Genomic DNA, 27993 nt, shown 5'->3' on the forward strand with positions numbered 1-27993 from the left:
CCTCCAGCAGCCCGGGAAATCCCCCTGCTCTTGTTTTGATTTGCACAAGAACTCCTAGAGTCAGAAAGAACTGTTAGTTCTTGGTGACGTCTTATGTCCAACCTTACGTCAAACCCGGCACCTTTCAGGTATAAATATACCAACGTTGCCTTAAGCAAACACACAGTGGTTTGGAGCAGAGCGGCTATCTACTTGCCTGGAAGCCCAGCTGATGCGAGGAGCCGAAGGAAGCCGCCCCTCCCTTTTGACGCACTGAGAAAGACGCTGTCTTTTTCTCCAGCCGAGAAAATCCAGCTCCGGTGTTTCCACCCACCCTTGCGGGTTGCTGGGATATTGAGTCCTGAGACAGAGATACAAGACCTCCTTCATTCTAAGAACCAAGGTACGGAGCTGACTAAACCCTTAAGATATTTCTTGATTCAGATCCTTGGCAAAAACCCAACTTAACTTAAACTGCAACTTACTTACTCCTTCCCAGGTATTAGACCTAGGTCAGGTACACCGGGGTAGGCGTAGATTAGAAGGACCAGTTGAGTACGTTAGTCAATGTTTTTATGTATGTATATATTTTATCCATTTTAAAGTATCATATGGCTAAGAAACCATATCAATGCTTTTACAGTATTATTTCATAATACTCCTTTTACTGTACGCACTTTACTTTATGATAAGTATTGCAATTGTGGCAATTCATTTCTTTTGCATGAGAAAGAAGACTGCTCAATAAATAACACCTTTTATTGAAAACGCCAGTCTCTCTATTTCTCTGCACTCTGGTGAAACTAAGTACGCACGATTGACTGGGTGAAATAATTGTCCATTGTTTTCACACGACTCTAGAGATACACTCTTTATTCTGAGGGAGCAAAGTTGTCATGTTATATGGTTGTCAGAAGCTAATCCCTTCTTGTCTATCCAGGGAAGTTAAACTCCTCCTTGTTTACTCGAGAAAGTTTCTAGTGACCTCTGAGCTAGCTGGCAAAACTAATTAAGTCTAATATAGTCAGTAGAGACCTAGTCGACCTCCGTCCTACGTCTACACTGCTGTTTCTATTATTCCAATGCGCAGAGCCTATTGGGAATATAGGAACTACACTACAAAGCAGTAAAGCTTAACTTAGGAGACAGATGTTAGGAAAGATGAAAAGCTGGAAGACAATGTGAGGGCTTAGAATGCCATGATAACAGACATCCCCATGAGAGGGGTCTCCACCTGCAACAGACGGAGGGGTCACAGGCATGCCTTGCTGGTTCAGGGGTAGCAACAACACATGGGTTGCCACTGGGTGCCCGGAAATGCAGTAGACACACAACACTCGTGAGAAGTAGGTCGACTCATGGTACCTGGTAGAGAGGAGGTATTCCTTATGCGACCCTGCGGGGCGGGGGGATTTGTTCAATGTTATGATCTGTACTTTTAGGATAACGCTGTTTTTGTCCGGATCCAGTAATGTGCTCCATTAATGCAAGGTTGATATTGAGAATACATCCTATTTTTGAACGGAATGTACAGACATTATTGTCATACTCCTGTGATGTATAACTGCTGTCATGAATTTACTGTGAATCTGGAAGATTAATAAATGCAATAAAAATGTCTTTAAAAAAACAAAAAAAACTTATGAGACAGGTGTGTAAAGCATTTAAAAACACCAATACAGTAAATAAGTAAGACACAACACACAATTTAAATCAAACTCCAATTTATAAAAATAGCAAATATATTTTTATGAAAAAAATGACACCAAACTGATAAAAATCAAATGTAGGGAACTGAAGATATGAATTTTTAAAGCCTACATGTGAAAATTTGCTTTCTAGTGTCTAAAAGCGAAAAGCGCCAACTTGGGACTTCTGGTCAAACTTGACCGGGACAAAGTCAAAGTTTCAGGTCGACCGCGAAAGGGCACGGGTCAGTTACGATGAGCAGTAGGGCCTGGTCAAGTTTTTACCTTCTGACATTTTACCTTTTTTTTTAGTTTTTCTCTTTACATGAGCAAAGCTCCTTGTCAGGCCGGGTTGCAGCTCAACGGCGGCGGCCTGCTTCCACATGATGCCTTGATGACTCCTGGAGGCATTGGTTCTCATCTTCGAAAACAAACAGCTCCTGTGTTTTTGGTTGGATAAACCTGGATTTCAGACGGTGTTGCAGTTTGACGTCATCAGCTTGACTGTCGGTGACGGGTTGGTCAACTTATGGAGGTTTTTATCAACAATTCTCCAAATGGTCTTAAACTTCTGGGTCTTCTTCCAGAAGGTGCTTTTCAGTTCTTGAAGTGTCCACAACACCAATCCAAGGTTCCAGAAGCTCGGATTTGCTTCGTGGAAAATTGGGACTACAAGACCTACAACACACCTGGTCAAATCCTTCAGAGTCCAGGTGAAGCTGGTCAGCTGGGTTCTTCTTGATGAAGATGATGCAGGTGGATCTCTTTTAATCTTTTGCTTTCAGAGAGTCCACTCCTTAAACATTCAAAGCAGTCCTTATTTTTGGTGAACCCAAAGTGTTCAGCAGGTGCAGTCCTTAAGAGTTCAGTCCTCTTGGTAAAGACCAGGGGTTCTGCAGGGCAGTCCTTCTTCTTCATGTTTCTTTCAGGCAAGGATCTGAGTTGCTGGGCAGCTCTCCTATATTTATCCAGGTTTCTGGGCTGGTAAGCAGGGGGCCCCGCTGACCAGTAGGCTTCCACCCTCTGTGATGACCACTTCCCCTGAAGTGTCATTTTCTTACCCCACAAAAATCAAAATGGAGAACATCTCTCCTGGAGCTTCAGGTCTGGCTAAACCCACCCACAGGTGTGGCTAACTTTTACCTACACTCCCCTACCAACCCCTCTCCTAATTCAATTACAGGAGGGGCATCTGTCTGGGGTGCAGAAAGTGGGGAAAGACTTGGTTCCTGTCCTCACTGTCTTTCTTCCTTTGAAGACCAGTTTGGCTACCCAGCTCCCTTCCTGCCCAGGCAGCAGATCTCTTCCCACCAGATGTCTCCTTTGTCTCAGCCAAGGACACTTTATACCTAATCAAGAGTACTTGACTCTCCCTGTTAAAGGCTGGCCAATCAGAAGAGGCTGCTACAGGGCTGAGTTGGGAAACTTTAGGAAAGGAGTTCTATAACGTATTTCCTACAATAGTTATATTAGATGCAACCCCGGGAAGTTGCTGGATTTACTGCAACTATAAATTTGAGCTAATGTACTACAATTGGGAAAATTACATTGGCAATTTTTCCCTCACCAGGACATAAAAAAAACATATGTTATAATGCCCCAACTTATTTGAATATGGCACCCTACCCTTGGGGCACCTAGGGCAGACCTTAGTGAAATTTTATTAAAAAAAGGGAGGGTGGGGGTTAAAAGATGCACAGATTAGTTTACACTGGTGAAACACACCTTAATTCAAGTGAGGCCATGGTTGCTCAGGCCTCCTACCACCGCTCAATCTGCATATATTAATGGGCTGACCCAGCGAGAGAAAGGGAGTGACATTTCTGCGGTTGATAAAAGGGAGGTAATGGATGCCCATCTACCCCCAGAAAGGGCACTTAGGCACCCACTGGGCCGCTGGCGGTATCAAACAACGCAGAAACCACCCAAATCGTCCGCAGGCTGCTCAAAAAAGCAGCCCACAGCTGGAATTCCGATACCGGCCCCTGGGGAGTGCCCGCGTTACCAATCCGACGTTGATTACCCCAGCCGCCAAACTCTAAATTAGGCCTAAAGCCAAAGGACATTTTGGTAACGGCTCAAGCGATGTGTCTTGCCATGGAGAAAATGTTTTGATTAGGTAAGTACAGATGTGACAACGATTCATTTCCAAAACGTTAGTTAATAATAAAATCAAAGGCCAAATGAGTTGACCAGCAGAACATGAGTGTACAAGAAGAATATTCCTCTGAACACTATAAATCACCCGGCATTGCGACGATTTACAAAAGAGCAAATGCATGATCAGAGCTGGCCCTTGGTTAGATAGCGCCCTGGGCGGAGAAACATTTGGCACCATTCCTGATGCTAGTGAATACAATGAGGCAGCCGAGGGCGCCTTTTAGGTTCACTGGTCAGTCGCTGGCTGAGCAGTGGTCCCTGAACACGAACCTCTCCGTACCTCACCCAGCTCACCTAAATTGCCCATAATTTAGCAGTCTCACACTGATGAATGTTTTGTTGGTGTGTGTCAACATGAGCGAGAATGAGGTCACGGGAATGGCTCGCATGTCATCCATTGGCTAGCGCAGGCACTGCAGACGCACTCGCAGCCGTCCACATTACAGCTACGGGACAAGTGGGCGACGGACAGGGGACGGGCCTGGACTGACAAGGAATGGGCAATGATACTAGCTGGACCGACATATATCCCGCGCAGCCCCCGCTTCAAAATCATTCAATTCTACATTCTGCACCGCGCATATCTTACGCCTGACAAAATAAATAGATACTTTACAACCACTGATGCCGCCTGTCCACGCTGCTCTCTGACTGGAGCAGACCTTTTACACATGTTGTGGCGTTGTCCTGCTATCCACACGTACTGGGACGAAGTCGTGACGCTCCTCACATGCAGCACTGGCAAGCAGATACCACGCACATGGGAAGTGTGTATCTTAGGTTTGTATAAACGTACGAAGCTTAACAAAGTGCGGGCGCACTTCTGGGACATGGGGCTTATAACGGCCAAACGCCTGCTTACCAAGCATTGGAAGGCAGCGACCCCTCCCCACTCTCGACACTGGCGCGCTTCCTTTACCAATTGGGCGCGGGCGGAGGGCACGGTACTTCTTCGAGAGGAAACAGTGGGACTCCGCAAATTCCCTATTGCTCAGCTCTGGAATGACCTCCTAAAGACATTCCAACGCGCCTGCCAGGAGCAAGGGATCACTTGAGAAGACGGGCATCATCGCCATAGCGATGCCACCCAGTGCCGAGAGCAGATATGGCCCTGCACCCCTCTCTCCCCCACCCACTCACCTCTTACACTCACACGGCATGTGCCCCTAGATAAGGATACTCGCACTCCTCCGCTCTACACTGAACGCCTTCGTGACGCTGAGTGCACATCGCTGCACTGGCCCCGACCTGCCCGCGCCAACTGTGGATACTAACAGAGGGGTGGCGCCCCCCACCCTCCCCTCCTTCTGTAGGGGATTGATTCCCGTATACACGGACTGCGCCGCCACCCCACGGAATGCCAGCTTACACTCTGACTACACACTACAGGCAACGCCTACTAACACCGGGCCGGGAACGATAAACCACCCCCCCCATTTCTCCCTTTACAATACAAGACGCCCTGCCGGACCCCACTATGCAATAGATGCCCCGCATTGGAACCCGCAACGATCTCCCCCCTTTCCCTTCCCTTGTATTTCTCACCTTCCCAACCCCCGGTTTTCCCAGCCATTATATAGGCATAGGGAACAGTTTATTTGCTGGTCATGTTCCCTGACCAGACCCCATTCTTTACTTCAAAAGAAGACACTAGATGCACCATATCACTATCAGACAGAAATCCCTCATTGACTTCATGCTACCCGCGACTTGCGGAGACGCGCTACCACTCACACACTACAGGAGGTGCGAACTGACACTTGGCCATACATGTGTTAGGCATGGATTTGCTGCTCTGCAAGTTAGCTGCTGCCACGTCCCCAGCGCCCTCCCAATAATGTACCTGGGAAGACACATAGGCATCCTACTGCTGGATATTTGACCCTTGACCAACATGGCTACAGACTAACCCTGCTGATCATACCAGTTTGCTCCTGGGCCTCAGTGAGCTATACTACTACATATTTTGTCACTTCACGGACAGCAATACAGACTCAGCACCGGCGACACAACTACTGCCGCTCCCCTCCACATTACTGACTTACCACAGCTGACCTTTACACTACCTGCGGGGACTTGGGAGACTCCTATTATGACACCACTGCTGGGTGAATGTTGCAAAGCTTATTTTGCCGGAAAAACACAAAACCATAAGATCTATCACTTGTATAGCTAGACAACAGATAGTTACACATGTTATCTCATGGGACTCGCCGCCGGACCCCCGGGTTGTCGGCTGAATGGCTGTGTCATCCTGTTCAGAATTTACTCGATTGATCTATGCTCAGATGGCCTCTGCGAGCTGTGAAATGTGAAAGGTATGATGTCCACTTGTTGAATAATAAAAGTCTTCTAAAAACCAAAAAAAAAAAAAATGAGCGAGAATGAGGTCAATGATTGGGGCTAATGGATTGTGAAAACATCGCCTATGGTATGATAATGAAGGATCACTTTAAACAGTCAAATATGACAGAGAAACGAAGACGCAGGGAGACGGACAAGGCTGGGGAAAGATGAGAGAGGCACTGCTGTTTGCATAACCTGAATGCGCACAGCTCTGTGTGGCTCTCAGAAGATTAGTGTCCAGCTCGTCCATGCCAGAAACCGGCCCTATGCATGATTAAGCCATCCACTGAAATGCAAAAGCAAAAAAAAGTAAGCAATGGCATAGCCAATAGGTCTCGCCTTTGGGACCTTATGTGTTTAGCCAGAACTTTTGGCTATGTTGTAGAGCATTATGGCTGCTATGCATTATGTTGAAAACTTATAATAAAAAGTGTTAAGCATTTTTGTTACCTTTATACTAACAAAGACAACAATATATACAACTGAAAAACCTGATTAAAAAAAGATTTTAACATAAAAATTGTCTTCAACTTTTTTGTGCTTGCACTGCTGGCAACTACTTCCTGCCTGTTCTCATGCTTATTTGTTATAATTATTTTGTTATGGGCGAGCGGGACATAAATAACGGGGGAGTGGATGTTTGAAAATAGTAATTTAATTAGAACAGGAGCAGCGGACAGACACTAGGGGAGAATCAACAGATGCCAGATTTCAAGGGCAGACCGACGTGATGCTTAGGTGGTGCGCTGATGCAAAATGGTGGTGGTGAATGATGTTTTGTACTCAGGTGGTGACACTATATGGTGTGGATTAGAGGTACGTTGTGGATTGTGGAGTTTTGGAGTTGAAATATGTTGTTTGGTGTGTAATTATGCGGTGTGTATTGGAAATGTGTGGAGTTGAATTGTATGGCCTGGAACTGAGGCATTAACAGGAAGTACAGCAATACAGAAAGGGTTAATATGAGGGAACAGTTAATCACGCATGACTACATAGTAACACATTCCCAGCCAGTGCAGCATGCGACCCCCAAACAGGCAGCAGTAGTCCGAAACTCTGCCACTGACCTGTGACATTTATGAACACAGGCACAATATGACTCACAGAAATAGAAACAAACAACCTATCTGGTTTAGGAATATCTTTTGCACAAACAGAATATATACATATACATTATATACACATGTAAGCTGAAAGGAAATTCTGTAACTTGGCCTAGCCCAAACACAGTAGGAAAAGTACATCTCTTGTACACTTGTTAATTTGTGCAACACAGAAGGGCGATGGTGCCTGGACTTTGCTCCGGCCATACGCTTATTAGCAAACACAACCCATCAGTCAACCGGAAAATATAATGGTATTTTATTTTATCGGGCATGACTCGTCCCATCAATGAGAAAGCATAGCAGCTTACACCCTGCAAACTGGAGCAGACACAGGAAATACTACACCCCAAGAATTAGTGCGAAACACCTTAAACTATGGCCAACTGCTGGTTCGCGCATAACATGGCAGAACCATAACAAATAAATACACCCAAAACTCTGACACTCGACCTACTCACTGGAGTGCAACTGCTCCCCAGGAAAGTACTGTTCATTAAACCACAATAGTCTAGGACCACACCCCTCAATAGTGTGATAAAGCATGCACAGTACCTTTTACCTGGCTGCAGAAGTTAAGAAGTGGCCTGCAAAATACCCCTTGCCTCAAGCATCTATCTCCAGGTAACCACCAAGACAGAGTGCTTCTTGCACACAGCTAGCGGACGCTCTGTGCATCAGCATGAACACAACAAATGCCAGTAGTATATACCAAGTAATAACAAAATAGGGCTGGCTCTAATCAGCAAGGCTGAGCCTAATGAATGCAACAACAAAGGAGGAATGCCAGTGCTGATATATTCTTTTCAAACACTTACTTTCACCAAAGTACAGACGTCAGTTCAATACCTGGGATTATTGCTATTTAAATAGCTATTTATTCACAATAATTGTGAATAAATAGCTATTTAAATAGCAATAATGGCATTCCTCCTTTGTAGTAGTATATACCAGCAGGTGATAAATGTAATTTCAAACAGACAGCCAGCTCCCAGCAATTCGTGTTGTTGCTCCTCCGGGCATCAAGTGGTCCCTTCTTGCACATGGCAAACCCCACTTTAGAACAGGAATCCTGGGTAAATGAAAGCGATTGTTTGTTGTGGCTCTCTGTTGGCAGAGACACTGGTAGGGAAGGCTTTCAGGTGTTAACCAAACCAGTAAGATCCAGATCCATCCTACAGGGTGATGGCCCAAGACACATTCAGTTGGTTGAGACCAGGGTGGAACCAGAAACGCGGTTTAGCACATCTTTCTTCTAAGCTTTCTCAGCTCCCTCTAGAACCCAGCAAGAGAAGCCCATGGCCTCTGGCAGATAACAAGGAGAGAGTCAACCACTGAGTCAGGGTAAGTCTTGGCTCGCCATGCAAGCATAAGAAGATTAACATGAGAATAGCTTTTATAACAGTGAAACAAGAGCATAAAAAGTTGTTCATGGAGTACCTTTAGTTAGTCTTTCTTTTGTACACGGAGTCATTTCCTGTGAAGAATGCTGCAGTCTCCTTCGCTCTGACCCTTGGCAGACAGCGATTCGCCCAGCGTCTCAACTACCGATGAATTCTACTTTACACATGACTCTCCTTTGGGTTTTGTTTAGAGGCGACTCCATAGGCTCATGCTGGCCAATGATGAAGGGTTCAGACCACCGTTCCCTCTAGGGCGCGCGCGCGCACCGCCTGGTGTGGAGCGCGCACACAGGACGTCACGCAAGAGAGTCGCGCCGCCGGCCGCTTTAAAGAAGCGAGCGGCGTGAACATGAGGCACTTTTCCTTGCGGTGGCGGCGGTGCGGTCGTGAGGAGTGCAGGTAAGGAGGCGGCGGGGCTGGTGGGGCTTGTGGCTATGTGGGAGCGTGGGGCAGACTGTGGCCTTTTGTTTAAGTATTGCTGTTAATCAGAGCCCCTTCACAGGCTCCGATTAACAACAATACTTAAACAAAAGGCCACAGTCTGCCCCGCGCTTTACTAACAAAAGCGTAGTCAGTTTCGAAACACAGCGCGTACTTTAGCACACGCTGTGTTTGGAAACTGTTTCTACGCTTTTGTTAGTAAACGCGGGGCAGACTGTGGCCTTTTGTTTAAGTATTGTTGTTAATCGGAGCCCGTGAAGGGGCTCTGATTAACAGCAATACTTAAACAAAAGGCCACGGTGGGCAGTTTGGGGGGCGGGGCCGCAGGGGGCACAGTGGCTGGGGAAACGAGCGGAACAGAAGGCAAATGGGGCACAAAAACAAGGAAGATACGAGTGGCGCAGGAGGGCACAAAAAAACGAGTGGAACAGAGGGCAGAAGAACACAAAAAACGAGTTGAACAGAGGACAGAAAGGAACAAAAAACGAGTGGAAAGAAAGGAAGGAAACACGAGTGGAAAAGAGGGCAGAAGGGCACAAAAACGAGTGGAACAAAGGGCAGAAGGGCACAAAAAATGAGTGGAACAGAGGGCAGAAAGGAACAAAAAACGAGTGGAAGAGAGGGCAGAAAGGCACAAAAAACGAGTGGAACAGAGGGCAGAAGGGCACAAAAAATGAGGGGAAAAGGAAGTGGAACAGAGGGCAGAGAGGCACAAAATACGAGTGGAACAGAGGGCAGAAGGGCACAAAAACAAGTGGCACAGAGGGCAGAAAGGAACAAAAAACGAGTGTAACAGAGGGCAGAAGGGCACAAAAAACGAGGGGAAAGTAGAACAGAGGGCAGAAAGCCACAAAAAATGAGTGGAACAGAGGGCACAAAGGCACAAAAACGAGTGGAACAGGGGGCAGAATGGCACAAAAAACGAGTGGAACAGAGGGCAGAAAGGCACAAAAACGAGGGAAAAACGAGTGGCACAGAGGGCAGAAAGGCACAAAAAACGAGTGGGACAGAGGGCAGAAAGGCACAAAAAACGAGTGGAACAGAGGGCAGAAGGGCACAAAAAACGAGGGAAAAACGAGTGGAACAGAGGGCAGAAAGGCACAAAAAACAAGTGGCACAGAGGGCAGACGGGCACAAAAAACTAATGGCACAGAGGCAAAATACAGAATACAGAAATATAGGGGCAGCTAAGAACAGAAGGCAGAACGGGCAGAGAGGCACAGGGGCAGCGAGGGGAACAGAAGGGAAAACTGGGCAGAGACACAGGCAGTGAGGGGTACAGAAGGAAAGACCAGGCATAGAGAGCACGGGGACAGCGAGGGGAACAGAGAGAAGAAAAGGGGCACGGACCACGTACAGGCAGCGGGGAAGACAGACAACAGCAGTCACAGACACAACAGTGAAAATACAGGCAATACAATACATTTGCAAACTGCCTTTAAGACCCTTATTGTGGCGCTGTATGTGTGAAAATGCACCATCTTTTCACTTTTTAAAGTAAACGTTTTGAGTGCCATTTGGCGCCGCAGACTCGCGCGGTTTGGTTCCTGGCGCACATAGCCATGGTTGCAGTGCACAGAGACCCTCCACTGCCGCACACAAAGAAAAAAAATTAGAGGGAACATTGGTTTGTCTGCTTTGTCTTGCTGCACATTGGCCCAGAGTGCCCCGGAATCACTCTTCCCATCCTGGGTTCTTTGGATCCTTTGGCACTGAACACTCCTCTTCCTTTGACTGTCTGGCATAGGATGCAATGGATTCCCCTGGTTAACTTCCTACTGGAGGATGTTCTACCTGGATCTCGGCCATGAAAACCTATGGAAGTTACTTAATTCCGTTCTTCTCTTAAACGTTTGTCTTAATGCTCTCTCACTTAATCAAGGCCACCGCTTGCCCTTATGCCACACTACGTGTGCGTACACGATCGGGTAACTTGTGGCAGGCAGATGGAATGCTGGGATATTGCCAGCCTGTGAGAGAGTGAACCTGCAGTATTGCCTGGAATCCCATACAAGGCACCTGGAAAATATCAGCTTTCTATAGTCTTGGTACCCAAGCAAAAGAGTGGATACATATTTCTTCTCTGCCATAGAGAGGAAACTGGGGACACTGACAGCGAAATGATGCTGCAAGTTATGAACACTTGTAATTTAGGCAGATAATAACCCTTCTTGGACATCATTTCCTTGGTTGGGAAGGTGTTGGATGTGTCAGAGTTCAAGGGACGTCCTCTATAAGTGATGGTATTCCTTTGAAACTCTCAACTAATGGTCTTTGAAGCAAAATCCCTCCACATGGTCTCAAATATAAGATCAAATGCCACTGCCATTCCACTCCTTATCAGTTTAAGAAAATATACCCCTAAAACAGAACCCAGAAGGCCGAGCCACCCTTTGACCCCAGAAAATCACCAGCTCGACTGGAGTGGTGACGAACGCTTTAATATTGTGGAAAAGGCCCTTTTCCTGGCATACGTGAGATAAAGAAGTGTGCGTAAAATCCCAAGGAAAGCAAGTCTACCCATCCTAAGACTTGGCACTTTGCCAAACGAATGTAAATGCTAACCTGGCATGTTGCAACCGCTCCATGCCTCCATAAAATGATCCTTTAATTAATTAAATTGGATCCCCTCCAAAAAAAATTCAAGGCCTAATTTGACACAATGATGTGCAGGTAAAGTGAGGCATAATAACAATAGTTACTTATGTCTAAAAATCTCCTATTTCTCCATTTCCAACTAGTCCACCAGACCATAACTGGGATGGCAGCGATTATGTGGAAAGGCCAATGGCTGCACTTCCCAAGGAAATGGTGTCTTTTGGGCTCTGCTTAGCTTTAGCTTACAGGGTTTCCATCTTATTTAGGTGAAGTGGAAAATCTGAGATTAAATGTCAAGTATCCTGGTTTCATGTCTAAAACATACCTACTGGACCAGGTTCTGTGCAGTGGGTAATAACACTTTATAAGTTCAGTGTCCGACAGAGTTATCTTTTATGCTGGCTTGATGTAGAGAAGGGGGGATTTAAAGCGAAACCCCAAAAACATTCGATGTGACTCATAGTACCCCCTCCCTTCAACACACATCTTCTTATATCTCTGCTCCTGCCGTGTCCCACATGTGCAGAGTGTCCTGCAAAGTGATCAGGAAAAGTTGGCCACCTTAGGCTGGGGAAGCGGTGCTCCAGACCTAGAACTTTTATGACTATGTCAAAATGTAATTTTTGTATTTGAGAAATCCAGTATCCATATGAATACGTTTATTATCTCAATCGAGCGGTCAAGACGGGGAGGAAAATATGGCCTAGCCACCAGAGCTGCCAACTTAACAACTGGGGAGCCTGTTTGGAGTCCCGACTTCATCTCAACATCCTGTGATTCTGGGCACATCAGTTGGGGCTTGATTTAGGGTTTTGCGGATTGGATGGATACTTTGTCAGTAACGGATAGCCTGTCTGGTATTACAGAGTCATAATTTGACACTTGTAATAGGGCAGACCGGACGTTTGTCACTATAGGTCGGAGTATCTATCCCATTCCCATCGGCCAAAGATGGGATCAGGCCCTCATTCTCCACTTATTTAAAAACAAATCTGACCGTGTTTTATGTAATCTGGTGCCAAGGTAAAGCGCTCACATTCATCCCTTTGGACCTAGTTCGCACTAAATAAACTATGAAAACACATGCATTACCGGAAATGCTCAGAAGGTGGCATAGTTTCACAACGAACACCATTTGAAGAGCTACATTCATATTAGGCGTGATCAAAGAGATAACAAGAAAATCAGGATTCCTGACTCTCTAAAGACCTATATATTAGTGAAGTAATAAAAAGCGTGTTTGGTGCTGTACCCGAGTATGGTTGTATTCTAAGTGCTGCCACACGCATACATTTGTTTTAAAAGTGGTATAAACGTTTTCCATCTTAGCCTGCATCTTTCTAAGATTGCGCGGGAGCGCTGATATAGCAGGCAGAGTTACCGTCTGAAATGCATACAATTGGTGCTGCTTAGTGGATTAGCTGATATCAGACTTTCATGTGGGTAAAGGTAGTATATCCTGCTTTATCACAGCTCCAGTAATCCTTAACTGAATATTTAATGAATGTTCAGCAAGCTGTGACATAACATCAGAAAAGCTTTCAAGAGTGTATGTGAGAATAAGTAACAAACAAGCAGTGGCCGCGCGCTCGGCCAATGTTTACAAAAACAAACATTGTGCGCAGGCGGGCGCAGGGGGGGGGGGGGAGGATTAGCGGCAGAGAGCAGGCAGCGTTTCCCTTGTGCCTGGAAAGCTGCATCCATTCAAGAGGTCTCTTTCCTATGCAGCGCATGCGCGCTGCGTAGGTCGAGATATAAAAATTTATACGGAAAGATATCAGTGATGGAATAAAAACCAGCCTATAAAATAAGTAGGTCATGTTATCAAATGCTCACTAGGTGGCACTGAAGCTTAGGACAAATTGAAAAGTCATATGTGAGTGACTCACTCGTGACTGTGGCTGCTGAAAGTTGAAATAATGTGCACTGTGTCATTTCTGCCGGCCGCAGAAAAGATCTCACGAGCACAGTTCTTGAAATGGAAAAACAGAAGTGCAGGTACTCCGTATCAGAGTACCTGCTCGTCTCTGAGAAGTGCTGGCACTCTCTAATTAAAAGTATTTCGTCTCTCTTGAGAAGTTCCGGTACTCTAATTCTCCAAATAAAAAAAGTGACGGTACTCCGTACCGGACAGCACCTGCCCATTTAAAGCACTGCATAAGCACATATATATTCCTGGTCTAATATTGACTCTCTCCTGTACACTCGTTCATGTATTACCAGACAGCTTCTCTTCACCCATACCAGTTCATAGGCTGCCCTTCCTTCTACTGTCTTTCCCATATATTACAGGGCGTAACACAGGCCCCTGCAGCCCCGCGGTGCGGGTGTCAAGCTCCAGGGGCCCCCCTCAGCACAGCACTCTGGCTGCAGAGCTCCTGATTGAGCCCGGAGAGGGCCCCTCCACGTGCCTTGCAGGGAGGCCCCCTCGAGTTTCGTTACGAAGCCAAGTCCCCACAGGAAGTGGTATTCACGGCGCAGCTGCAAGTGTGTCTTTCCCCTCGGTCCTAATATCCCTCATTTGGCCTGCTGCACCATTGACCTTGGACCAATAAAATATTTTACATGATGATGCCACAGTTAGTATTCTTAACTGACCAAAAGTAGGACCTTAAAGAGTCAATAAAAGTGAAATTCAAATGTCAGCTGTACGTAAAATAACAAGATACCTCATGAGTCGTAGCTGTGCATTTAAGGACTTGGATACTTTTTACGTTTTAAAAGCATAAGATGCAGTCAAAGAATATTCAACATTTTAAGTAGGAAATACATTAGAATATGAACATCAATATAAATACATAATAGAGAGGGGAGAAAAAAGGGATGGTAGGGGGGTGTACATGGTTCATGCGAAGTGCAGTCTGATAAAAATACATAGAAGAAATAATAATGTATACAGAGAAAGATAAATTATATGAAAGATAACATTATCGGAGGTGGGAAGTCACAGAGGTTGAAGAACTTCTTGATTGCTGGGTGAGGGAGCAAAATATGTTTTGGCAGATTTGTTAGGAAAGTAGGCAACTGGGTTCCATAAGTCCTTTTGTCTTAAAACAAGTGATAGAGGGTGCATGTATGCTGTGTCACTGTCCAGTCTATGATTATGGCAGACTGCATACCACCATACTTTAAATAATAGTTGGGTAGAGTTTTTCCAATTCCGTGTTATTTGCTGAAAAGCAACTGCCAATAACAGGTTTAATATTTTTACATTCAACAAAGCATCTGCACAATCATCAGATACACTCCCCTAAAAACTATTAGAAATGGAGAAAGGCACTTTTGATTTAAAGATGGAGTTAATTCGTTTCCATATTTATGACCAAAAAGTAGAGATGGAAGGGCATGTGAAGGGGGGGGGGCGTGACATGACTACGAAAGATGGCGGATGCGTAAGCACTTAGCTTCGAGCCGGCCTAATTCTAATCCTGTGTCATCTGGGGAGCTGAGAAGGCAGCTGGCTTGGGGATCTCCTCTGGGGTGCTGACATGTCCCGGGTCACCTATTGCAGGGGGCCCTGCTGCTGCCTGTATGGGCCAATGAGTCAAGTGGAGGAAGCGGCAGCCTACTGTGCCTTGAAAGTACGGGTAGGCAGGAGTGTTGGCGGCGACTATGTGGGGCCTCCCAGTGAACTTTAGCCCCGAGTGCGGAGCGGAGGAGCTGCTGGAGGCACCCAACGATTGGTGGCCCGGCGTAGGGGCGGATACTATGAGATACCGAGCCCGCTGCCTGGTGTTGGAGCAACAGTGAGAAGATCCAGGCCATCCTGCATCCGGCCAGAGTCGAGCAGATTTGTGGCCCGAGCTGGCGTTATGAGGATGGGCCGGCAGCAGCCGGGTGAGTGGCTGGAGACTAGCACCGCTTGTGGTTGGGCGGGCGGCATTGGGCCTCTGGCTTAGGGCCTGCCTTTCCTAGTGCGGGTGGTGTGAGACCTGAAGCTGCTGGATGACCCCCTCAATTGGTAACAGGAGCTGGGCTTGGGGTGCGGGCTGGGCCCTGGTTGACCCCTGGAGAGAGGAAAGGATCTGGGCGCTTCAGGAGAAGCGGTGAGTGAATTGCCCCCTGGCTGGCTCTCAGCCTCATCTGAGGGGCCTGAGCGTGACACTGGGGCATGCATAGGCCTGCCGCATGAACTTGACCCATTCTGCAGACATAATGGTTGGCAACAACAAAAACACAACAGAAAGTCCCTGAAATCTCAATAGGGAGGAAGAGAGCAGGAAAATAAGCACAAGCAAGTTACAAAATCTTCCTCCTATGGGTATAACTTCTTTGGTGATTCATCCAAAATGTACATCAGGTTGTCCAGCAGACTTAAAACAATACAACACATTATTTATTCATATTTTATTGAAAAAAAGATAGCAAAATCACAGACAAAAACATTTAAGATAATTATTTGTTTCTCAAACATTTATCAAACAACAGTAAACAAAGGCCCATGATTAAAGAGACAAAGTTTGATAAGGAACACTACATATCATACAAAAAACAAACACTCACAAGGCAGCAATAAATCAAGCACCAAAAACAACACATAATACAATAGTACAATAAAGTAATAACAGGCTAAGACTAAAATAAGATAAAATAAACGCCTACGCGTGTTTCGGAGCACTAAAATACATACAAGGTTCCTTCTTCAGGGCAAAAATATACTTTTAATATTGTAAGGCCATCTGTGAACAGTAGAGCAACCACCGGATATGTGATGTGAAGGCTTGCAATAAGATAAATATGCGGGAACAACAAGGCACGGTCTAAACATTGTAGAACATTTAAAAACAACATCCAAGTAAGAGCTTGACTGAATATTGTGTGATGACCATCACCAACATGTGAAATGAAATAAAACAATGCTTACATGTTTATACAAGATAACCCAGTGTGGCAAATGCCTCAGTAACACTTATACCACCACCACGTAAACCACCACGAACAGTGTATGTGATAAAGAGGCAAATAAAAGAAAGAAAAACTACTCATTTGGTTGGCGCCATCGCTGGTATAATTCGGAGACTGTGACAGTTGGTGGTGCCATACGACTGAGCTGAACTGTGGTGCCCCTAGTACTTATGAAAATGAACATATGATATTTGGGTGCTGCCTGAATTGAGGCCCGGGGGAGGGCACACACGCCTGCTGCGCCTGTGGGGTGGAAAGACTAGACCTCCAACACTATTTGATCACTCTTGAGCTAGGTGAGCCACCTATTCTTGTTCTGCTACTATGGCTGGGTGTGATCATGATTCACATTTTTGAGGGACGCTGACTGCAGTTTTGGGCAAATCTAGGCCTGACAGGGGGCCCAGCAGCTTAAATCTGGGGCCTCCTCACTCCCACCGACTGGAGCAAAAGAATATGGAGAGGGAGATGACTCTTCAATACACTCTCACTTGGACAGGGTCCTGGTCGCTATAGCAGGCACTAAGGCAACGCTACAGTAAGATATCGGCGCAGTCTCTGTAGGACCGGGCCTACGGCAGCCAGAACATCACAAATTGGAGGATCAAGTTAAAAACGTAAAACAGTCCATAGAGCACCTCCTCCCCAAACAACAATCACAGGGTGGAGGAATCTTCCTCTAGAGTACTTACTCTGGAACGTAGGGCTGAAGATGTGGAGGGAAGGAATCGGCGTAACAACATCCGGATAGTTGGGCTCCCTGAGGGGGTTGAAGGAACAGATACGGTTTCCTATCTGGAAAACTGGCTCAGTACCACAGTCGCACCTAACCACCTCACAAAATTCTTCACACTAGAGAGAGCTCACCGGGCAGACCAGTAGTGGCGAGGCTACTACATTACAAAGACAGATGCATCATCTTGCAGAGGGCTCACAACAGTGGCCCATTCACAACTGAAAATAGTAAGGTGCTTGTATTTCCAGACTTTAATGCCACGGTGCAGATTCAATGGGCATCCTTCAGAGAGGCCAAGAAAGCTCTATGTGATAAGGGTATTCAGTACTCATTGATGTTCCCTAGATGGCCAAACATATTTTTGTGAAACTCCTGAAGCAGTATGGACTTGTTTGGAATCCTACAAGGCAGTAACATCGCTTGCAGAATCTCTGGAGAGACCTGGAACTGCTCGACAGAGAATCAGGAGAAGGCTTTGGTGGCCCGCCTTGAGGTCATCCTTATGGAGGCCCTCCTCACAAACAGAACAGGAGCGCAGACCGGCATTGATAGCTGTGGCAGAGATTGTCTCATCACAAAAGACAGAGGCTGATAAAGACTCCTCTTCAGAGCATCACACTGCAGCCTCCGGGAGTTCAACCCTAGGTGGAAAAGGCCTCCCGGTCATAACTTTGCTTTTTGTAGATGACATCATTTGAAGCCTAATCTTGGCTTTTCTTGTTATTTGTATTTAGCTGTGATTGGTGGTCTGACTTCCGAGATGGAGGGCTGTATGTTTCTCCCTGAATAGCTATGGGTTGCAGAGGATGTTTGGGATGGGCGCCGTGGGGGTCCCCTGGGCTTGGCCTGCCGGCAATGGCTTCCAGAAGTTATATTATCAGTGTCATTACTACCAATGGGCTGGCGCACACCAGGGCTCTGGATGCATGTTTGCCTGCCCCCACCCGGACTACCACTCCAAGGTACTGGAAGGTGGCTTTCCCTTAATAATGTTTGTCTGCAGGTTTGGACAGCCAGCCGTTGCTGGACTGCCCTGGGAAATGGGAGTTAGTAGTTGGGTTGCTTTTAGGTTGTCTGGGGGGGTCAAGGATAGCTCTGACACGGGTGAGGAGTGCACGGAGGGCCTAGTGACGATAAGACAGGGGTTAATTGTACGTGTCAGACATGAGAATCCCTCATTATAATATAACAGTTTTGTCCTGGAACATTCAAGGAATGGATTCTGCCTCTAAATAAAATGGAATTCATCGATATCTGTGTTGCCGAGGTATCCAAACTGCGATGTTACAGGAGACCCATCTTACTGCAGAGGAGGCTATCCGCCTGTGCCGACAGTGTAATGGCCTACTTTATGCAACCTCTTACTCTGCATTTTCCCAGGGGGAGCTGTTGTGGATTCAGGCTGGTACCCCATTTGAAGCTATCCACTCTGTTACTGACCCAGATGGCCGCCATGTTCTGGTAAAAGGGAGACTGCTAGGACGGGAGGTCACCCAGGGTAGTATACATGCCCCAAACCTAGATCAGATCCCTTCCTTTGGGCACTATCAATACCCTTGTCATCCCTTATGACAGATGATCGTATCCTAGGTGGCAACTTTAACTGTGTCGCGGACGTTCAATTAGCCAGATTCACACCTCCCTTGTTTGGGGCGTTAGACCTCGAGGGGGTTCTGTGACTCGGTGGGACACTGGAGCCTTATGGACATCTGTAGAGTGCAGGACAGACAGGGGCGTGATTATTCGTACTACTCCCAACTTTATAGACTACACACTCGGCTGGACATGTTTATTTACTGGGCCAACCTGGGCCCTAGCGTGACCCATACTGAATATTTAAGATGCACATTATCAGATCACAGCCAATTACTGTTAATATTTTGCCCCATTGCTGAACCCCAAGTGATCCCCACGTTGCGCCTCAACCATCTTTCCTCGAAGATGTGTGTTTTAGAGATTCCTTTGAGGCGGCCATCGCTGAGTACTTTCTATTCAACCAGGGCACTGCCACAGACCCCCTCATTTAATGGGATGCCTTTAAGGTCCTAGTACTTGGGCACTGGATGGGATAAACAGTAGGGGTCAAAAGGGAGCTCAACAAGGAGCTCTGGAACTTGAACTACATGATTTGGGTAACAAGCTGAATCCTGATGGCGCTACGCAGACACAAATCAAGGAACTGAAGAGTCTGTATAGTGCCGCTCTGGAACTCGGTGCCTCGACATTAGAGAATATCTTGACAAAGTACATGAAAAGGGGGGTCGATCAGGCAGGCTTCTGGCTTGGTTGGTGCGCCCAGAGTCTAGGGAAGTGCCCATAGCCCAGATCCTATCCGATAAAGGGTTATTACTATACTCGCCCAGGGCCATTAATGCAATATTGTGTAGCTATCACAAAAACTCCCTTAAAAACACCTGAGGTGATCGTGCCAGAGACCTTGAAGGAGTTTCTGGCACCACTGCCATTGCGCATCCTTGATCCAGCATTATAAGAGGAACTGGGGGGACCTGTGATGATACAGGAGATACACTTGGCCATCAAAGAAATGGCGACTGGAATAAACACTGGCCCAGATGGTTTGCTGGCAGAGTTATATTCTAAGTTTGCACCCACACTGGCAACTATGCTGGAGGCAGTATATGCAGAGTCACTGTGCTTGGGGTCATTGCCGGCTTCATCCAGGGACGTACTTGTGGCCCCCCTCCACAAAATGAAGTCAGCTGCCACACATCTAGCTGGGTATCACCCTCTCTCAATGCTGAATGTAGATTTTAAGATCCTCAGCAAAATGTTAGCAATGAGATTGCTCCTGTTCATGCCCAGCCTCATACATGAGGACCAAAACGGATTCATCCCGAACAGGTCCCCCTCTGGGAACCTTTGCCGATGGTATCATATCCTTTACCACCAGGATGCTGGCCTTTGTCCGGATGCCTTAGTTATGTCAGGAGGTTAAAACAGGAGGTGGCATTGCAATTATTTTTGAGAGTCATCTGAAATGTAGCCTGGATGCCGTGAACATCTCAGATTGCGAAGCAGCTGTTTTTAAATTAACATTGACCCCTAATTTCACCTTATCTGGTATGCTGATCTATCGACCCCCAGGAACTTCCACTCAATGGACAACTACCTTGGCCAATTTTATTACCCCTTTCCACTTGGGCTCAAAAAACTTTTCTCTGAATGGGGACTTTAATTTGCATTTAGAGGATCTATCTAACACTGCTTGTACCAATTGTCCACCCCTCACATGAAAGCCAACAATCATCGTCCTCCAGCCCCTTGGTACAACGACTTATTAAAAATCGAAAAATCTAAGTGTAAAGCACTGGAGAGACAATGGCGAAAAAATTACTCACCCGAGAAGAAGGTGATATACAACAAAGCAAGAAATAACTACCACGCCTCTTGTATAAAAGCCAAAGCTTTGTATGTGTCTAAAACTATTATGGAAGCGACAAATTGAGCTAAAACTTTGTTTAATGTTGTCAAAGAGCTGGCTTGTGCTCAAACAACTGCAATTACTCAACCTTCAAATGAGCAACAATGTGATAATCTTGCCCTTTTTTTCATTGAAAAAATTGATAATTTACTCCTGGAAATTAGTAGCACAAATCCTGACACTATTACTCAAGGAGAAACTGAAATCATCTCTGTCTCTACGGACATTTTAGAGTGTTGGCCCCCCATTTCCATGGATAACTTTAAGATTATTTTAAATAATATTAAATCCGGTTCTCCTATGGATCCAATTCCCATAAACATCTTAAAACAACTGGATTCTCCACATTTGGAGGTAATCTTGGATACCTGGAATACCTCCTTTCTACAATCCACTGTACCTGCTTTGTAGAAACATGCAATGGTGAATCCCTTGTTGAAGAAACTGATGGCTGATCCAGAAGTACTGGCCAACTACAGACCTATTTCACTCTTACCAGCTGAAAATTCTTGAAAGACATGTCCACTCTGTCTTAACACACTTTACAGAAACTAACAATTCCCTTCATTCTTCACAGTCTGGCTTTCGTGCCGGCTATTCCACAGAAACAGCTATTTTGGAAGTTACTGAAAAGATCCGTAAACTCCTTGATGATGGTCAAACAGTTGCCCTCATTTTACTAGACCTTAGCGTGGCTTTTGATACCATCTCGCACAAAAGGCTAGTAAATACATTGGAAAATGCTGGTATATGTGGTGAAGCACTTAAGTGGATTTGTTCATTTCTGGAAAATCGCACTTACCAAATCATGTCAGCTTCAGCATGCTCAAAAAGTTTTACTTCATCCCACAGTGTACCCCAGGGCTCAATCCTTAGCCCTCTTTTTTTTTAATTTGTATGTTAAGCCCTTAGCAGATATAGCAGATAAAGTGGGTCTTACTCTCATGACATACGCGGATGATTCACAAATTATCTTTTCTCTTTCTGAATCTAGTCCATCGGCTCCCTCCCATCTGAAACAAGGCCTTAGGGATATCTGCAACTGGATGACCATCAACCAGTTAAAATTGGATGGAGATAAAACGGAGGTCCTTGTTTTGGGAAAACACAAAGACCTCTGGAATTCCTCCCACTGGCCTACTCAAATGGGCAAGCTTCCTGTCCCGACCAGTCATGTCCGTAATCTTGGGGTTATTGTGGACAGTACTTTGTCCATGAACCAACAAACTGGCAAAGTAGCAGCTTTATGTTTTACCATTCTGAAATGGCTTAGAAAAATCCTTTGGATGCTGCCCACCACTACCCAAAAGACCGTAGTCAATGCTCTCATTACATCTAGACTTGACTACGGAAATGTTCTATAACTTGGGTCAAATAAGGCCGTGGTGCGTAGACTGCAGCTGATTCAAAATTCTGCTGCCAGGCTGCTTTGTAGGGTTCCAAAAACGTCTAGTATCTCTGGTCATCTACGTGATCTATATTGGCTCAGGGTAGAGAACCGTATTAAGTTCAAAGCCCTGAGCTATATGTTCAAGATAAAAGTTGGTACTGCCCCCAAGTACCTGCAAGCCCTAGTACATCCGTATACACCTGCTCGCCATTTGCGATCTCAATCTGCAGCTAACTTTTGTGTGCCTAGGTTTAAACTCTCCAGAGTAGGCGGAAGATCTTTCTCTTACTTAGGCCCTTCCATCTGGAATACACTACCTTCCCACATCCATAAAGAAGACAACTATTTGCGCTTTCGCAAAAATGTCAAAACTTGGCTGTTTGATCAGTAACAACTATGCAAGGTATCTGCCTTTGTACGCTCCGTCATGGCGCCGGGAAACCCTTTGTGGGTAGCTGTGCGCCTTATAAGCTTAACAAATAAATAAAATAAATAAATAAATAAATGTCAGTAGATCTAGAGGAGGCCTTCGATTCGATTAGGTAGGACTTGCTCCACGCAGTTATGCGGCGGATGGGGTTGGGTGCTGGTTGGATGATGGGGTTAGGTGCTGGTTGGATTCGTTGGGTATGTCTATTGTACACCAACCCTACAGCGAGAGTTAAGATCAGAGGGGTTATCTCGGCCTCCTACGGGGTGTATCGAGGCACAAGACAAGGGTGCCCCTTGTCTCCCTTGTTGTTGACCCTCGCCATTGAACCCTTGGCAGAGCTCTTCCGATTCAAAGAAGCAGGATACAGGGTGGTCTTAGAGGGCAGGCAACACATTTATATCATTATATGCTGATGACTTACTGCTCTACCTAGCAGATAATCGCCAGAAGTTGCTAATGCCATGGCTTTATTAGAAGAATTTTTGGAACTTGCAGGTCTTTGGGTCAATAAGTCTAAAACTCATCTTTTCCCCATGACAGCGGGGAGGGCACAACCATCTGATATTCCGTGGGTCTCACCTGGTCACCTCAGTTTTTTCGATATTTGGGCATACAGGTGTTTCAGAGTATGGAGGATCTTACGGAGGGCAATTTGGGTTGGGCGATGCGATCCCTTAAGGCCTGTGTGCCACTTTGGAGCTCTTTAACGCTACAGGTGATGGCCCACATCTCCCTATCTAAGATGATTATGCTCCACAGACTTATATATTATTTTGTAAACCTCCCTGTCATGATATCATGATCTTGGTTCGACAACTTCGATTCCCTACTCTGAAAATTAATAAGGGATGGGGGGTAAAATAGCATGTCTTTGGCAGTACTTCGAAGACCTTTGGAGGATGGTGACCTAGGTGACCCTGATTTTGGATTATACTACCTGACTGCCCAACTGCAGTGGTTGGCACAGTGGCTGGATGGTAGAGGTCTGGAGATGTTGGGCTCCATTGAACTGGTGGATAATCAAGGGCTTCTGCTGGTGAAACTCCTTAATCCGAAAATACCTACTCCCACTCCGGGGGCCTTATTGAAAGCGGCACTACAATGCTGGCGGCGATGTTTATGGTGAACGACTAGAACTCCTCTATATGCCCAAGACCTGCCATTGAGAAGGGCTGCCTCACAGAGTACCCCCTCCCTGTTCACAAGCCAATTTTTGTCTGATTCGACGATGGCAGGGCTCATTACAGTGGGTGATTGTTTTCAACTGGGTGAACTTATCCCACTAGACAACCTCATACCGCAATATGACGTACCCCGGGCCAGTTCTTCAATTACCCTGCCCTGGTAAGAACGTTTCGGGGTTTGTGGTCTGGGTGAGGATGAGAACCGGAGACCCACACTGTTCTTCAGAACTTAGTGACTCTGGGGACTGCACCACGCCTTGTGAAGTGGTCCTATAAAGCACAACTTCCGATGATAACGAAGCCCTTAGTTAAGACCCGGGAGAGATGGGAAACATTATTGGGAAGGAACCTGACGGATGCAGAATGGGCCAAGATTTTAAGGAGCCAAAATGTATCTCTAGGAACACGAAATTTAAGTTTTCCCAATTTAATTATATACATATGACCTATTTGACCCCCCCTATAGGCTACAGGTCATGTATAGTGAGGAGTTGCGAACTTGTCCTCGACGTGGGGATTCAGACACGTCATGGAGTTGTATGGGTTTACCAGACTTCTGGAATGCAGTAATTGCCACAATAAATAGGGTGCTAGATCGCTTACTCCCTTGTATGGCATAGATCTGCCTGATGGGGTTATTCCCCAGACCCAGGGCACGCAGGATTGGCATTAGGATTGTAGGGCTGGCTCTAGTCTTGGCAAGAAGACGTATAGCTATGAGATTGATGCCTGGGTCGGGCTCAGTGGGGATGACGTGGTAGAGGGACATTGATACCCAGGCCAGGGCTGAGGAAAGAGCACAGATTAGGGAGGATGCAAGGGGAATAAAGCAACGGCCATCGGTGGACCTCTGGGCAGAAGCGCGTGGGGCGGGGCCTGGGAATCTAGGAATCCCCGTGCAATAAGATACGTAGCAGATGGTGTATAACAAGATGAGGTTACCGCAGAGCCCCCCTTGTAAAGATAACGGGCCATATGTATGAACACATTTTCCCATAGAAACAGAATGGGTAAAACTCTTTTATACATCTGGCCCATACTCCTGTATTTGGGAAGACTTGATTTGTAGGGAGCAACGATTATAGAACCCTCACTCCCTGACCGGCCCCCAGCTCAGTATTGTGAATGTTGTCGACACTTCTAGCGTCACTCTATTAAAAGCGAGCTCCCCCACACTTTCCTGCTTTTTCAGGTTCGGCCCACCTGTGCAAGCTGAATTACAGACGTTTGTTTTATTGGAACAGTTCCTTCTGTGGCTACTGTAACTGTTGTTTCAGGTATTTGTGGGAATACTACTACAAGTCCCTATTGTTGATACCTACATAGAGGGCGGCAGGGTTCTACCTAATAGAATTGTCATAACAAATGCTTGGAGAACGATAAAGATTTAACACCGTATACGATTTGAAATCCCACTATACTATAGCCGAGATATCTATGTGAATGTTTTGTTACCTTGACTTGATTGCTGACCTCAGTGAACCTAGCATATGCTACTGGTATTTCTTCATGGACAGTAGATGGAACAAAGTGTAAATTATGTTATGTGATGTGATCCACTCTAAATGCTATGTGTCAACCCTTGCTCTAATATACATGTCAGTAGCATTGTTATTCAGCTGCCAATATAAACATGTTTAAAAACCGGAACAGCATGTGAAAAGTAAATATTTTAGATCAGCGTGTTGTGCTGAACATGTCCAACAAGAGTCTGCAATATCTGGATTGATTTTATGCAAGGATACTGGGGTGAACAATAGCCCATTGTGTATGTAAAAAGTGTTTATGTTGTGTTTGCTGCTCTGGAAGATTTTCTGATTTGTATCCAATTCTGTTTCCAGATTGAGATGGACCAAGTAACGGTTAGGTCATGTTCCCATGCTAATTCTGTATCTGTTTTCGTTCTATTAGTAGAAATACATTGTAAGTGTGAATAAATGGTGGAGGCCTTTCGATTCGTGTGAAGAAAATTACTGACAGAATTTAGCGGCACCAGTGTAGAGGGGATGTTGGATTTGAAGAAGTTGTATGCTTTAAGAATAGTATTCTGTAAAAGTTGGAACTTATTTTGAAATGAGGATGGAAGCACAAAGACTGTCTGAGCTTGTGAAAAAGAGCTAAGTGATTCTTGATATAATAGTTAGTTAACCCATATTAATCCCCTTTTCCTCCATGTTTTCCAATAAATAGGTCAATTGGTTAACTGAATACATTTATTTGCCAAATGGTGGAATGGAGAAAAGTGTGGAGATTTTTAGGGGTGTGTGACATTACGGTTTATAGTAACTTTCAGGTGGTTTTAAAAATTGGAGGGGAAAGTTTTCGATGTTTGAACGTAAATGTTAGGTATTCTTGTAATTAAAATGGCGATAAGAAGTTGCATTCTAAATCAACCCATAATAGAAAATATTCCATTGAGGATGAAATCCAATGTGTATATTGTCTCAATAGAAATGCTTTATGATATTTTGAGAAATCAGGGAAATTCACTCCACCCTCAGTTTTGGGACGTTTTAGTTTTAGCAGGAATATACAAGGTTGTGTATTAGTCCATAAAAAGGAGGAGAGGATGGAATAGATTTTTGTGTAAAACTTAAGGGGGATATTTAATGGAATGTTGGAAATCGTATAAAGAATAAAGGGCACCAACAACATAATTTTAATAGTGTCAAGATGACATCACTATGAAAAAATTGTTCCAACATCGGCCATAATCTTCAAATACTGGTATACATCCCATTCTTAGTCTAAGAAAGGTGACAGATACATGAAAATCTTTTTTATTTTCTTCAAAAATATAAAGTTTTTTATTTTCAATTTGTCAATACTTTTATATTCTTCATTATATTTTAGTATATAAGAAACATTTCATCACAAATACAATTTATAAATATGTACATGATTCATACAAAAAAGGGAAAATATAAAACAACAGTAAATAAATACAAAAAATAACACAATGTACTTCAAGTAAATAAGCCCCTGGTATCATGCACTCAATCACAAAATACTACCACAATCACACCCATACTTCATTCAAAACCACAACATCTGAAAAAGAGAAAACTGAATCTTAATTGGCAGAGTCGTCACGCCAATTAATCGGTCTCAAAACACAGTATGAGACCCCGCACTAGGTCGACGCGCGTTTCGGCGGCTCAAGGCCACCTTCCTCAGGACCTCTTTCAGGAAGTTAATCCAAAAATCCAGGGGACCTAAAATATACATAGAAGATGCTGTCACCATATACACTCTCAATTGAGTGAGAGAGAACACTAAATATACAACATTTAAAAACATTGCTCAGAGTAACACAGTAGCTCTACACATGACCAAGTATTGGTTGAACCTTCAGGAGATGTGCACAAAACAAAATTATCAAAAAGACAATAGGGAATTAATGAAATACTAAGGAAATACCAAGTGCTCTACTTATCTAAAAAGCAACATTTATAATAACTAAACCTTTGTACAGACGATAATACAGTCCACTTAGCCAAAGAAAGTGTCAGTTTTCACAAGGCTCTATCAGAAAACATAGAACATGGCACATTTTTTAAAAGGACATAGATCTACTTACGATTAAAAACAGATTCTTGTTCCCAAACCTTGATCCATGATATAATGAGAGCAAAACCATGTAACTGATTGATTTAAGAAAATTGTGTTTAAGAAACCTAAGAGACAAAAAGAGATTCCCCGCTATAACTAATCGTGTGATCACATAAGTTCATTGCATTAAGAGCACAACCATCTTACTAGGACCTGATCTTACCACAATATAAGATGACGAGGGAGAGAGTCTTTAGCGCCGAATCGATAAATCGTTAGGAGCGAGCCTACTCTTCAGCGAGGAAGTATACCAAAAGGTATTCAACTGAAACAAAACACACTATTGTTTAGAAATAAATAACCTTATCGATAGCGGTTGCTCTCATGTATAACATGGTAACATATCGTAGAGAACCCACCTTTTCAATAAATAAGTGAATCCTACTCCATGAGCTTGGTCAAACAAATATGCCAAGTAGTATTCAATTGATGAGGGCAAAATAATTGCCTCTATCCGTAGATGACCTAAAATGTAAAAAAATATAATCTTAATATATATGCATCACGTAGGGAGAAGGAATATTTAATCAAAAAGAGGGGCACTCCTAGTCGCTCAAAACCGTGCGTTAAAGC

Source organism: Lissotriton helveticus, chromosome 10, assembly GCF_964261635.1.
Source record: "Lissotriton helveticus chromosome 10, aLisHel1.1, whole genome shotgun sequence".
In the NCBI taxonomy this organism is placed as follows: domain Eukaryota; kingdom Metazoa; phylum Chordata; class Amphibia; order Caudata; family Salamandridae; genus Lissotriton; species Lissotriton helveticus.